General features: G+C 43.9%; 1 protein-coding gene across 2 annotated transcripts in view; it reads right to left on the reverse strand.

Moving 5' to 3' along the window:
• The window catches only part of DUSP16 (dual specificity phosphatase 16), a 68,846-nt gene extending 61,555 nt beyond the window's left edge, over positions 1-7,291 (reverse strand). For both annotated transcript variants that reach the window (XM_085233484.1, XM_085233490.1), the window contains exon 1: positions 7,116-7,291. The gene's annotated coding sequence lies outside the window, so the exon portion shown is untranslated. The remainder of the gene's footprint in view (positions 1-7,115) is intronic.
• Between the last annotated feature and the right edge of the window lie 4,620 nt (positions 7,292-11,911).

Here is an 11,911-nt window from a genome sequence, read left to right on the forward strand (position 1 = left end):
AAGAGATTTTTTTGAGACATCTTCAAGTATGTCCACCTGGAAATCACAGCAAACATGCTAAATAAGCTATAGTGAGGCAACAGGCTGCGTCAACTAGGCAGCATCCAAGCACAGACCATCTAACAAGCAAAACAGAGAACTGGTAGGCTGACAGCATGCTCTCAACATGTCATCCATGAAAAGGGGCAGGATCTTCCGCTGTGATGTCAAAGAAGGGTTGAGAAGGGTTGAGCGGGGGAGCTCAATCCACTGACAAGAAGAATCAAACAAAAAAAAAAGCACAAATATACATATTCAGATGAAAAGTTACATGCAAGGAAGAAAAAAAAAAAAAAAGGCGATGGTAAGAAACAAAGTGGCAAGGGATGCCCCATCCAAAAGAACACAGAACTCATCAGCCCTCAACAAGATCACAATCTGTTTGCCTTCAGCTGATGTGTCTTTCTGAAACATGAGGTCATGAACCTAGAGACCAATTATTGTTGATTATATCTCTCCAGTAAGACCTCAGAGAACTTACCACATAGAACTTGCAAGGTCCTAAGAAACTGAAATGGTGCAGGATTAGTTTGGTACAAATGGAAGAACGTACTTGGTTCCACTACTATGAGAAGAGACTCGCCATCAGGAAAGAGCTCTGAATAGACTATGGAAAGAGACACTTTCACAGCCTGTCCTTGATATGGAGCACATCCTTCTTGTATCCAGGGATCTGGGAGAGGAGGCCTACTGAAAGTCGTGACACCATTTGTTCTCTAATCAAGATTCATTTTAACAGACTTGTTTGAACTAGTAATAATCTGATGCACTGGGGTGATTTTAATCATTGGAAGATTTTAATTCATTGCTCAAAAACTAGCACAGCTTTATAAATCCTTGTTAAGACCAAGATGAAGTTCATATTCTGCTTGCTCTTATTTCAGAAAGGCACTTCTAAGAACAGTGGGGTTATGAGAGAGACTTATCAGTGTGCTTCTTCCCATTCCAGAGCTCTTCCCTCCTGGTCTTCTGAGTTTAGATTCTAGGAAGCAAGAGAAGAGAAACACTATGCCCAAGCAACATTTTTGAAGAAAGAAGGTATGAAATCCCAACACTTAAAGGCACGTTCTCACCTGTAACCAAATACTTGTATAACTGTAAGGATAATAGGTGCTATACCTTCTCCAGATAGCATTAATACAGTGACTGAAAATCAACTTAATACCCATTTTAATAACAAATACATTCTCAATGTTTGAAATTAAGGGGGATGGCAAGATGTGAGAACCTTCAGAATCTTTGGATGTATTTGGAAGCAAGTGTTTAGAAGATGGATAACTACCATATTTAAAGGACTACATAAAGCCTAGCGAAATACACACTATCAAGAAAGTAATACGCTTGTAAGAATCTCTTGCAGGTAGAAACCCAAGTCCTGATATGGCATTTGTATCTTTAAAGACTAGAGTGAATGATTCTTACTCATACAAGCAATCAAGAAGCAAAAACACCACCTGGGCTATTAAAAGTGTGGTGTTTATACCTCTAACATCACGAATTATTCAGCCTTCAAACATGCTTTACTAGGAGCCCGGTATGAGCCAAATGCAGTAATGAATCAGTTTTATCTGGAATACGGTTGGGGGAGAGAGACTAGCTCTCCTATTTTGAGAGAAATATCTCTGTTATACGTACATAGCCAAAGCCTTCTAATCCAGCAGGCTGAATACATACTAGTTATTCAAATTCAAGAAATGTACATAAAAGGAATTTCATACAATTAGTCTCTGTTGCCCACCTCATTTTATGCTCTCTGTAAATTTCTCATTCCAATGTTGCTACATTACGCATTCAGACCCATCTTCTTACCTCCCACATGCCTTTAGTAAGACAAAGACATTAAGACTAGCTGGTAAGGATGGCTAAAAAAAGAGCATCTGCACAAACCACAAGCCTGTCATTTGGTCCAACAGGCTTATTTCATAGATTATTATAGTAGAGCAAAATCATGGGAAGTTCATGAAAATGAAAAATAACACTATTTTAGTCTCAATATTGGAAATCTGTTATCATGATTTTCTGCTGAAAAAGTGTAACAGAACAGCTACCATTCAGTGAATTAAATTAAAAAATGTTCACCCTTGAAGCAGGTTACCACTCTGAGCAGCATGTAAGGAAATCATACAGAAGAAAGATTATGTGTATTCTGAAATAATGAACTCCTCCACTTGTGCATCTTATTTGCTCAACAACTTACAGAAGTTTCAAGCTGAAGCTTAAGAAAAAATGAGAGTATAAACTTATCCGAGGAGGTCTGTGCAAGAACTGATCCCAGTTTCTGAGAACTTGTACCACACAGGGCAAAATCAGTTAAAAGAACAAACCACGGAGAAGCTGCATACTGCCTACGCATGGCTCATACTGTGACAAATAAGGAGCAGAGATAACCAACTTCCTCCCAGTGAAGGACCTTGTTTCAGCAGTTCCTTTGGTACATCAGCACAGCACAATGTTACAGCCTCATACCATGCAAGAACAGAGCAGCCACAATGCATGATCTTGGGCAAGTTTGTCTCAGATCAGGTTCTTTCACATCCCTGAAAGAACCTGGGCAGCCTGTCAGTGAGGAACCACTCTCTTCCCTCTTCCCTAGCCTGCCCAGTGATTCAGTTGTGTCGTTTTTTTTTTTGTCTGCAGAAGCATTTCATAGGGACACAAAATGGAAAGACGCCAGTCTTCTCAAAGCCAACTCTGAGTAGGTCAGCCTTGGCTCAGCAGCAGACCACATAGAGCAGTGAAAGGAAGTGCGAGGCCTTGAATTCATGCCTGTGTTCCCTCCTGCCCTCCATACACACACCCCAGATGCAGATTTTCTTTGATCACTGAGCAACTGTAATTGACATATGATCAACATAATCTCTGCTGAAGACTATGATAGCTTCCAACAGGCCCTGCACATAAGCAAACCAAGAAGTGCTCTATTAAAACTACACAAACCTAGAAGTTAAGATGCCAAATGTTCCCATTAATGTGTGTTTTTGGCTTCTTTTAGGTGTTACAGAAAGCTACAGAGCAACTATAACGGAAATTTCTTATTTGGAGCTACCAAGTGAGAACCAATCTAAATATGCGATAAAGCCAAGGAGAGTAGCAGTAACATGAATGTTCCTGTTCTGCTGGCATCCTTTGACCAGCAGCAACTCTGTATGAGTTCAGGCATCTCCATTTATAGCCTTGCTTCCTCAGCCTCCAGAGACAGTTCTATCTCACGTAGCTTTCACAGCAGGGCAGCGATGTTATTCTACTAGTGATACAAGAGAAAAAAAAACAACGCACTCGTATCTGAGGATAGGGTCTCTCAGGCAACCTCTAGAAAGCAGTCTGAAATTGCGTTGCTCACTTCTCCCTCATATGAAGGGTTTCTGGTCTCCAGTAACACCAGCCTTAGCTCAGCCTTGATGCACATTGCCAGGCCACCTATCACTCATGCCTTTTGACTTGTTCAGAAAGCAGAGACCACTGTCCTATGAGTGCTGTGTTAGCCTTGGTTTACAAAGAGAGACACCAGGTAAGTCACAAAAATATTACTGACATCGGTATTTAGAACACTGATATGCAGTTACTGGTATTTAAAATACTCTACAGAAACTCCACATTGCTACACTAAGCCTGGAAGAAATCCCTGAGGAATCACAGGAAGAGAATGTATCACTTGATGCACCAGGGATACTTCTCTATTACCTGGAAAACAAGCTTCTTGATCATTCTTCTTAAACAAAACATGGGAATACTGTTACAGAGTCACAGGCAAAATTATACAAGACTGCATGAAATTTACTGTTAAGCTGAGAAAATAATTAGAAAACTAGAAACCCGTGTTATTCCAATAAGTTAAACAAAAGAAAATATTTAAAAAAATAAAAAAGAATAAAAATAGACTGGCAAATCTCCTCCTTCCACCACTTGGCCTTTGACAATACCTACTCTGTACAATCTGGCTATTAAAGATGGTCAGCATGTCAAGAATGACCATGATGCTTTCCTGACCACTGTTACATGAAAGGAGAAAAACAGCCCTAGAAAATTCAACAGGCAAACTAACAAATAAAAGCTGTTGTCATGACTTGGTTTCCTTGAGGAAAAAGTGCTTTGAGAGTACCTACTGCATTTCTTGGAAAATTTGTTGTTTTGCAAACACTTTAGCTAGTCCTGAATTGGCACAGGGAAAAAGGAGGTGAACTTTGAAAAATTGTATGTGAGCAAGCAAGGCACTCACCCTGCAAAATGGTCTTGCTGCACAACACATGAGAATAGAGCCCTCCTGAAGATCAATGCAAGTAGCAAAAATCAGTAACTCATTTGCCAGTACACCATTTCTCAAGAGAAATAGCACAGGGCCTGTGTTTGCCCCCCAATGGCTCCATCAAGCCTACCTGATCCCTTATAGTAGGTTGCTCTGAAACTAATGCCTCCTACTTATTTCTATGGAAATTACAACAAATACAAAGAACACAAAACACTATTTGATAAAGCAAAATCTCAGCTACGAAACACTATTTTTCCATATTTTTCCACATAGTCACCACCATTAGCTATGCATTTTCACCAGTGATGAATGATGAGCCTGCATGCCATGCTCATAAAACTCTACATCAGCAGAGATGATCCACTGTCATTGTGTCACTGTTAAAATACAGTGCCCACCAGCTCACTGACATTCACTGTTCAGTTTCCATAAACGTTCAGTAAGCATCAATAAAGTCAATGGGTGCCATTTTTTCCACCTGGTGTAATTTAGTGACCCACCTTGGCTTCATGTGCATTTCCATCTTTGGCACCATTTTGTCAGACAGTCCCTTTGCTGCCATTTGTCACACCTCAATAAAACATAGCAGAATACTGATGGAAAAGTTCAGCCCCTGCTGCCATACCACCAACGTCCACCTCCAACATCATGGGACAACATAATAAAATAGGAGGCATCACTTTTGGAGCAGCTCTCATACTGTTCTTGAAGACAGCAGAGCAGCATATCAGTTCCCACTATGCAGTCTCCAGCAATTCTCTACAGTATCATTTCCCCACACTGGCAGCTTTTGGCCATGAAGAGGCAGGCATAGGGCCACCTAGCCAAAAAGGAGCAGGGCACATGGAGATGTACCCATGACTCCAGCCATAGCTGGTGATATTATATACCTGAGAGTATCTTGAGAGTGCTGGCTAGGCAATTGGAGCTTCTGGAGAAATCTATTTATTAACACATTCCTAAACAGCCATGACCCTTCCTATGGTCAACTGAAGCTATTCTAGCTAAAAAAAACATCCTTGCCAGGCTAGCTGATTTCACTAAAAGAAGAACATACATTTTACAGAAACAAAAATAACTTGAGCTCATTCTCTCCTACAAAGGTTGTTCTGGTGTGACTAAAACTGATTCTGTTTCATCCTATCTGCTTAGGTAATAGGTAGCTAACAAAACAAAACCAACTGGAGCAGGGATGTATTTATGTATCTATATACAACACAGGACGAGATTTTTGATGCTTGGTAGAACTTTGTGAACCTTCACACATGTATTAAACCATACAGCATTTTGTGACTTCCACCTCTAATTCGCACAAGAACCAACACCTTCTCTGCTGCTTTTCCTTACTTACTCATTTAAAAGGGACATGGAAACTGTGTATTAAGATATACTGAAGCACTACTGCATTAAACAAGTATAACGACCAGAATTTATAACCCCTCAAACATTTTTTTAGATTAATTCCTAACAACATTAAGAAGCATACTCAGTAACTACTGAGTATGTATGTATGTATGTATGTAATGTACTTTTAAATATCGCTATCCTTTATACCTTTAGTGATTCAAAACTAAAGCTAAAAATACACAACCATCCTGTTGCATACTTCCTCCACATTCAAATAGAAACCTCCAGCCAACCAACATAACCAACCATGATCAATGCTTCAATTTCCAACGGGCAGCAAGATGTACATCATAAAAAGAAATTAAGACTTACTATTTTTCCACTTTCCCTCAAAACACAAGAGTCTAAACCAAGTCCTGTTTGGTCAGTTGTGACTTTGTAAGTTCTCCATCTACCGAGCCACATGCTGCCAGGAATAGCATAAAACTTAAAGCAACAAATACAAAATCATTCTGGTGTTTTGGATTTTTTAAGGTTACAGAAAGAACCCCTCACCTTCCCCTCTCCCCCATCCCAAGCACATTCTTAGAAGGAATATTTCAAACTACTTTTAGTTTAAAAAGTGCAGACAGATCTATTTATTCTGCTGGGTATACACAGAATGTTTGAACAAAAAAAAAAGTCATAGGTCAGACAATACAGCTTACTATGACTACACCCTTTGCTTGAAGGAAAACCAAAAGATCGAGTACTATTTCAACCAACTGTAACAACAGTAAACTCAATCTTCTTTGGTTTTGCTTTCTCAAAAACACCTTTCTATTTGACACTCATCAAAACGTATCTGGACGCTGAAAAATTCTACCACCCGTCAGGCTTTGCCACAGGCACGTCCGATACACCTTGTTCTGCACACGCTGATGTGCACCGAGCTCATGTTCTCCCCTAGGACTTGTACAAAAGAAGTAAAATAAGATCCGAGGACGGTATTTGTCGGGCTGTGTCCTAGCACCGGTCACAGAGCTGCTGGTTTATGTGACCGCGCTGTCAGGTTAACAATTTGCCTCACTCTTTGATTCCACAGCAGCCCTCCATTTTGTCAACTGACTCAATTTAAATATTTCCCAAGTTCAGTTTAGAACTTCCAATTCCTCTGGGAGTCCCGCGGGGTTGTAAAAGCATCCTCGACCTCTCTGAGCGGCGAAACTCGTCGTCGGAGCCAGCACTGCTTGCTGAGCTCCGAAACGCGGCCGCGCGCACCGAGGCTCTTCGACGCGCTGCCCGGACGCCCTCCGCAAAGCCCTGCGGAAGGCAGCGGTCCCTCACGCACCCCTACGCGGCCCTCTCCGCTCCGAGGCCGCCGGCCTCCCCCGGCCCCGCTGCAGGCAGGTGGCCGGTGCCCTCTCGGAGGTGAACCGGGCGGTGCGCTGCGCAGGCCGGGAAGAGCTGCCTCCCCCCGCTCCCTCTCAGCCCCTCTCCTTACCGGGAGGAGGTGGTCAGAGCTGCCGGTGTGGGGCAGCGACCTGCCGGCTGCAGAATCTCCTACGGAGGTGAGGGGGCGGCGAGGAAAGGCATGGCAGAGGAGGACGGGCGGCGGGAGCCGTCCCTCACCTCCCTCCTCCTCCTCCTCCTCCTCCTCCTACTCTTCCCCGCCCAGCCCGGCCCCCAGCCCCAGCCCAGGCGGGGTCCCGGCGGCGGCCTCTGCCGGCACTTACTGTGGCACCTCCCCCCGCTCCCGTCTGTCTGTCTGTCTGCCTGCCCCGGGTCTCTCCCCGCGGCAGGGATGAGAGCTGGTACCGGCCTATCACCGCTCTGCCGCCAGAAAACAACTTTCTGTCTCCTTCTGGACGCTGGGGAAGCGCCTCTTCCATACAAAATTCACCCTTCTTTCATGCAAAAAGTAACAGAAATTAAAAATAAATATATAAATAGAAGTAAATGGTCTTGTTAGGAGGGAGAAGTGTGAAGGTGGGAGGGGAGAAAAAGGAAATACTGGGAGCTTTCCCCCACCCTTCTTCCTCCCCCCCTCCCTAGATGGCTTGAGAGAATTAAAAAGGGACGGTGGGGGGAGGAAGTTTGGACGTTTGGGGTTATTTATTTTTTCAAAGTCTTCAGTTCCCAAAAGGAACCGAACAATTACTAATAAATGGGTAGAGCAAACAGGGAGAAGGAGAATGAGGAAGGGAAAGACAGTGAGTTTTGCTGGTCAGTAAACTTCAGGCTGCTGGGATGAGGTCATCGGTGTAAAAATAAAGCGATGGCGTCACTTGAAACCAATCCCAGTGAATGAACTCAGCCGAGGGGGGAGGAAGGGGAGGGGGGGGAGGGAGGCGAAGAAGGAGAGCGGAGCTTCTCCAGGAGCCCGGACAGCCGCGGCCGCGCACAGCGGGCTTCGCTGCGCGGCCGCACACGGACCGGTGAGCTCCGGCTACAGTCCTGCCACAAAGCCTAACCAGCGCTGAGAGGAGCACGACGGCACAAAATCTCCACTTCGAGCTCCCCCTCGAGCTGCCCGGGTCGGCCCCCTGGGAGGAGCCAGGGCCGCCGAGCGATTCAAACGCGCTGCCGCTCCCGCCCTGCTATGCCGGGATGGAAGCGCCTTATCCGCTCCGTACCGTTCCGTCCCTTTCTGTACACAGTCGCGTGCTCTGCGGGCCGGGCCGCAGCGGTCTCCGCTCTGTCGCCGAAGCAGAGAGGGAAGGGATGGATTCGTGCCCCAGCGTTCTTGGCCCTGTGCCAGTCCCGAGAGGTCCCATGGCCTCTCTGGGCCCGAGCCTGTGGTGGAGATGGGCACAAGCCAAGACTGCCCTCAGAGAGCTCTGCCCACAGTCAAGTGGACTGTGCCATTGTGGCTCTGGTGCTGCACAAAGCACAGTCCCGCTGGCTGAAGGGTCTCTAGTGCCACCTTCCTCCTTGACCAGAGGTGCTTCAGGTGACTGTTTTCATCTCCCCAAAAGTAAAGCTGTGCTTGATACAGCATAGTTAAGAAGTTAGGACTTCAGGTCCTTCTGCTGTAAGGTAGCTTGCTGTGTACTGTTGGCTCCACGGCATGCTAAGGGCTTTCACCCTTTAAGTAACCTTCAAGATTAAAAAAAAACACTACTGAAACCAATAACATGAGGAAAGTGAACATTAAGTCTAAGCTAAGATAAACACAAAAATTATTTTTTTGTCTAGTGTTTACATTCTGGCTACTACTAGCTAACAAGCTACTCTTGAATCCTTCAGGGGTCTGCTGGATGGTTCTCTGTCCCACCCAAATGTTCTGCAAACCTCCCACACCTGGAGATATCTCAACCTTCATCACAATCATCTGTCAGTTCTGCTGGGTATGTAGGACACCTTACACTTTGGAATTCAAGCTCTGGTTAGTCTTTTGCATCTCTGTGCCACAAACTCTTGGAAGATGGCAGGAGGAAGAAGATTAATTCACAGATTCTTATGCTCCAGGGGCTATCTCTTCAAATGAAGCACTTTTGGAAAGGCAAATGCTTATCACTCACAGGAAAATGTTTTGTGTAGTTGGTATTTTGAATTGTTCCAAATAAATTATGTTCTAGTGGTCCTCATCCTGGAAGAACTGACTGAAAACCGCCTTGACAAGGGTCTGGCATTAAGATATTATGAGCTGTCTCTCAAGAGGAACTCTTGTTAGCAGTCATACTGAACAGCAGTGTTCTCTCCAAAAGAGTGCAGAACATGTGGAAGAGAGACAAGCCCAAAGTGAAGCCCTATCTGCATAAGACACTGATCAAAGAAAGATCAGCGGCAATGAAGAAGTTGTGGCAAAGCGATTTGCATAGATGTATTTACTGTTTTGTATGGATTTATCTTGAAGTAGATAAAGAGCATCTTTGCCTTCTTGCCTCAAGTAACCAGTAGCCCAAAAGATTCCTTTTGTAGCCCTCTGCACATTAACTAGTGGCTGATGGATCTACAAGTGACCCATTTCTATGAAGGAGAGATGGGAATGTGCCAGGGAAACTAGGCAAGAGCCAGTGACCCAGCTCATTCAGATCAGAGGACTGCAAGAACAAGTAGTTCCAGTATCATTATCCTCATAAATAGCAGTGGCACCAGAAAGAGTTGTGTACTGAGGAAGAAAGATGTTTGAATTCTCTCTTGCCTTTTATCATCTGAACCTGGTTGCATGTTATGTATGTGGAGTTTGTTCTTAATGGGGAAACTGGAAAAGTTTTCTGATTGTAAAACAGTAAGCAGAAAAAGTACTTGTGGTCTTTTGGAATACTTTAATTTGTAGTTTTAAAAGGATGTTTACAGAAAAACCTTGGACAGCAAGGTAAGGCTTTTCCAACACAGAGAGAGGATTTCTTTTCCTAATATATTAAGAGGTGTAACTGAACCACTGTTACATTACAATTAATTTTTGCAGGCTGAGGTAGCACACAAACAAGTAGTCTGGCAGGCTCAAACACATCAGCATCTGCCCTTGCTTTGTAAAGGGCCACACTCTTTGCCTCATCTCTGCAGCAGGCTAAACATGCACATGCTGGCAGTTAGCATGCCTCAGCCAGCAGGTGGTCACTCATGTAGGAGCAGTAATTCGTCTGAATATTGGTCTAACTTCAGCCTAGATTTTTTTTATTGAATTTTTTTCTTTCCCCTTAACTGCTTGCCCAGCAGGCTCCTGGAAAGGACTTGAAATGCATTCATAAACCACAGACCAGACTGTAGTTCCGTAAACAATTGAAGATGCACACCTGAACCATCTGGGAGTGGGACTGCCCATCTGACATTCCCTCCCCAGCTTTCCCAAGTTTTACTAAGTGTCTGACAATATTTTATTTTTATTTTTTTGCCTTAACATGCATTCTCTGCCCCCCTCCCCCCTTCTTTTTTTTTTTTTTTGGTAAAGCAGTGATGAAAGAGTTAATGTAATTTCTAGTGTCCATTTATCAGGCTCTGAAGGTAAAAGACTTGAAGTGTCAGCATGAGGTGAAACAAGGGCAAAAGATATGACAGTGGCTATCCAACAGACTGTATAACAGCTTTTGAACGTTGACACTCCCCAGTGTCCTGCAGTTCATATTTGGCAGTTCAAGAACAACACTGCTGCATGCTGCCCCTGTTGTTTGTGGAGCAGAGAGGGAAAATGGATGTCTACTTTTGAGAACTGGAGGTTATGTACCTTGTGTATAAAGCTTTCTATTTATTTACACGTACAAGTCAGCATGCCTGACTTCTTGTTTATTTTCCATCTAATATTTTTGTTGTTTTTGTTTTGTGGCAATTCATTTGGTTAATCAGTTATCAGTGATTAAACATGGGAAAGAGGATTGACAGTCTGAATAACGTCATCATGTTTTCTGCAGAGTGGAAAGGAGTGGCTTCCCAGAGGCACCTCTTGTGAAATAAGCGAGAATCAAATTTTAAGCACAGAATTTACCATGCTTTAAGGTCCCTGCATGGGCCCTCATTTCCCCCAGAGGCTGAGGCTGCTGAAGAGGTTGCTATCCCCAGCCAGCTGCCCAATGGCAGCTGTCACAGACATTTTCTGCTAAAGGTTACCATCTCTCCTACCTACTTGCAAGCTACTCATGCAACCTGCTCCCAGACTTGCAGCCAAAGTCATCCAGAGTAGCTTAAGCACTTTAAATAGTTGGTGTCAGCTGAACTGGTTTGTTTTGGCTGAAATGGGTTAGGGGAAACCCAAGTCAGCAGATGGGAAGTGAGGCGATGACCTTTTTATGGATAGCTTCAGAGACATGGGGTAGTTTGGTCTAATCTGCTTTCAGAGCAGACTGCTATACCAGACATATCTGCTACAGACAGCTCTCCAGGGTATCTAAAAATAGAAGGGTTGCCGACATACCTACGTTGAAACATTCATAGCATTTTTAGTTACCACTAGTTCTGTTGGCATACAGAACAGAGTATGGCAGCTGCAGATTTGTGTGAGAGCAGCAATGGGAGCAAGGATTAGGAGAATGGCAACTATTAGAAATAGAAGATGTGGGACTGAGGGTAAGGAAAAGAGCAGCAGAGAAGAGAGTTTGCAAACGGTGATCAGTTGGAGACCACAGAACTAGAGAAGAGGAATTTGAGCAGTGAAAAATGCGGGAATCAGGAACATAAAGTGCAGAGTTGCCTTGCTTAGAGGAAAATAGTGAGTTGAAACAATTTGCGTCTCCCCATTTTTCTCTTCCACGTGTGCATAAGACCTTCGGAAACTTTGCCCTTCCAGAAGATCTCAAGTAAGAGCATCCTCATTGCTCTGTTGCTATGGGTAGTTTTCATACTTTTGCTTCCCTGTAGCTT

The sequence above is a fragment of the Meleagris gallopavo genome, chromosome 1, assembly GCF_905368555.1.
Source record: "Meleagris gallopavo chromosome 1, MGAL_WU_HG_1.1, whole genome shotgun sequence".
Taxonomy (NCBI): Eukaryota; Metazoa; Chordata; class Aves; order Galliformes; family Phasianidae; genus Meleagris; species Meleagris gallopavo.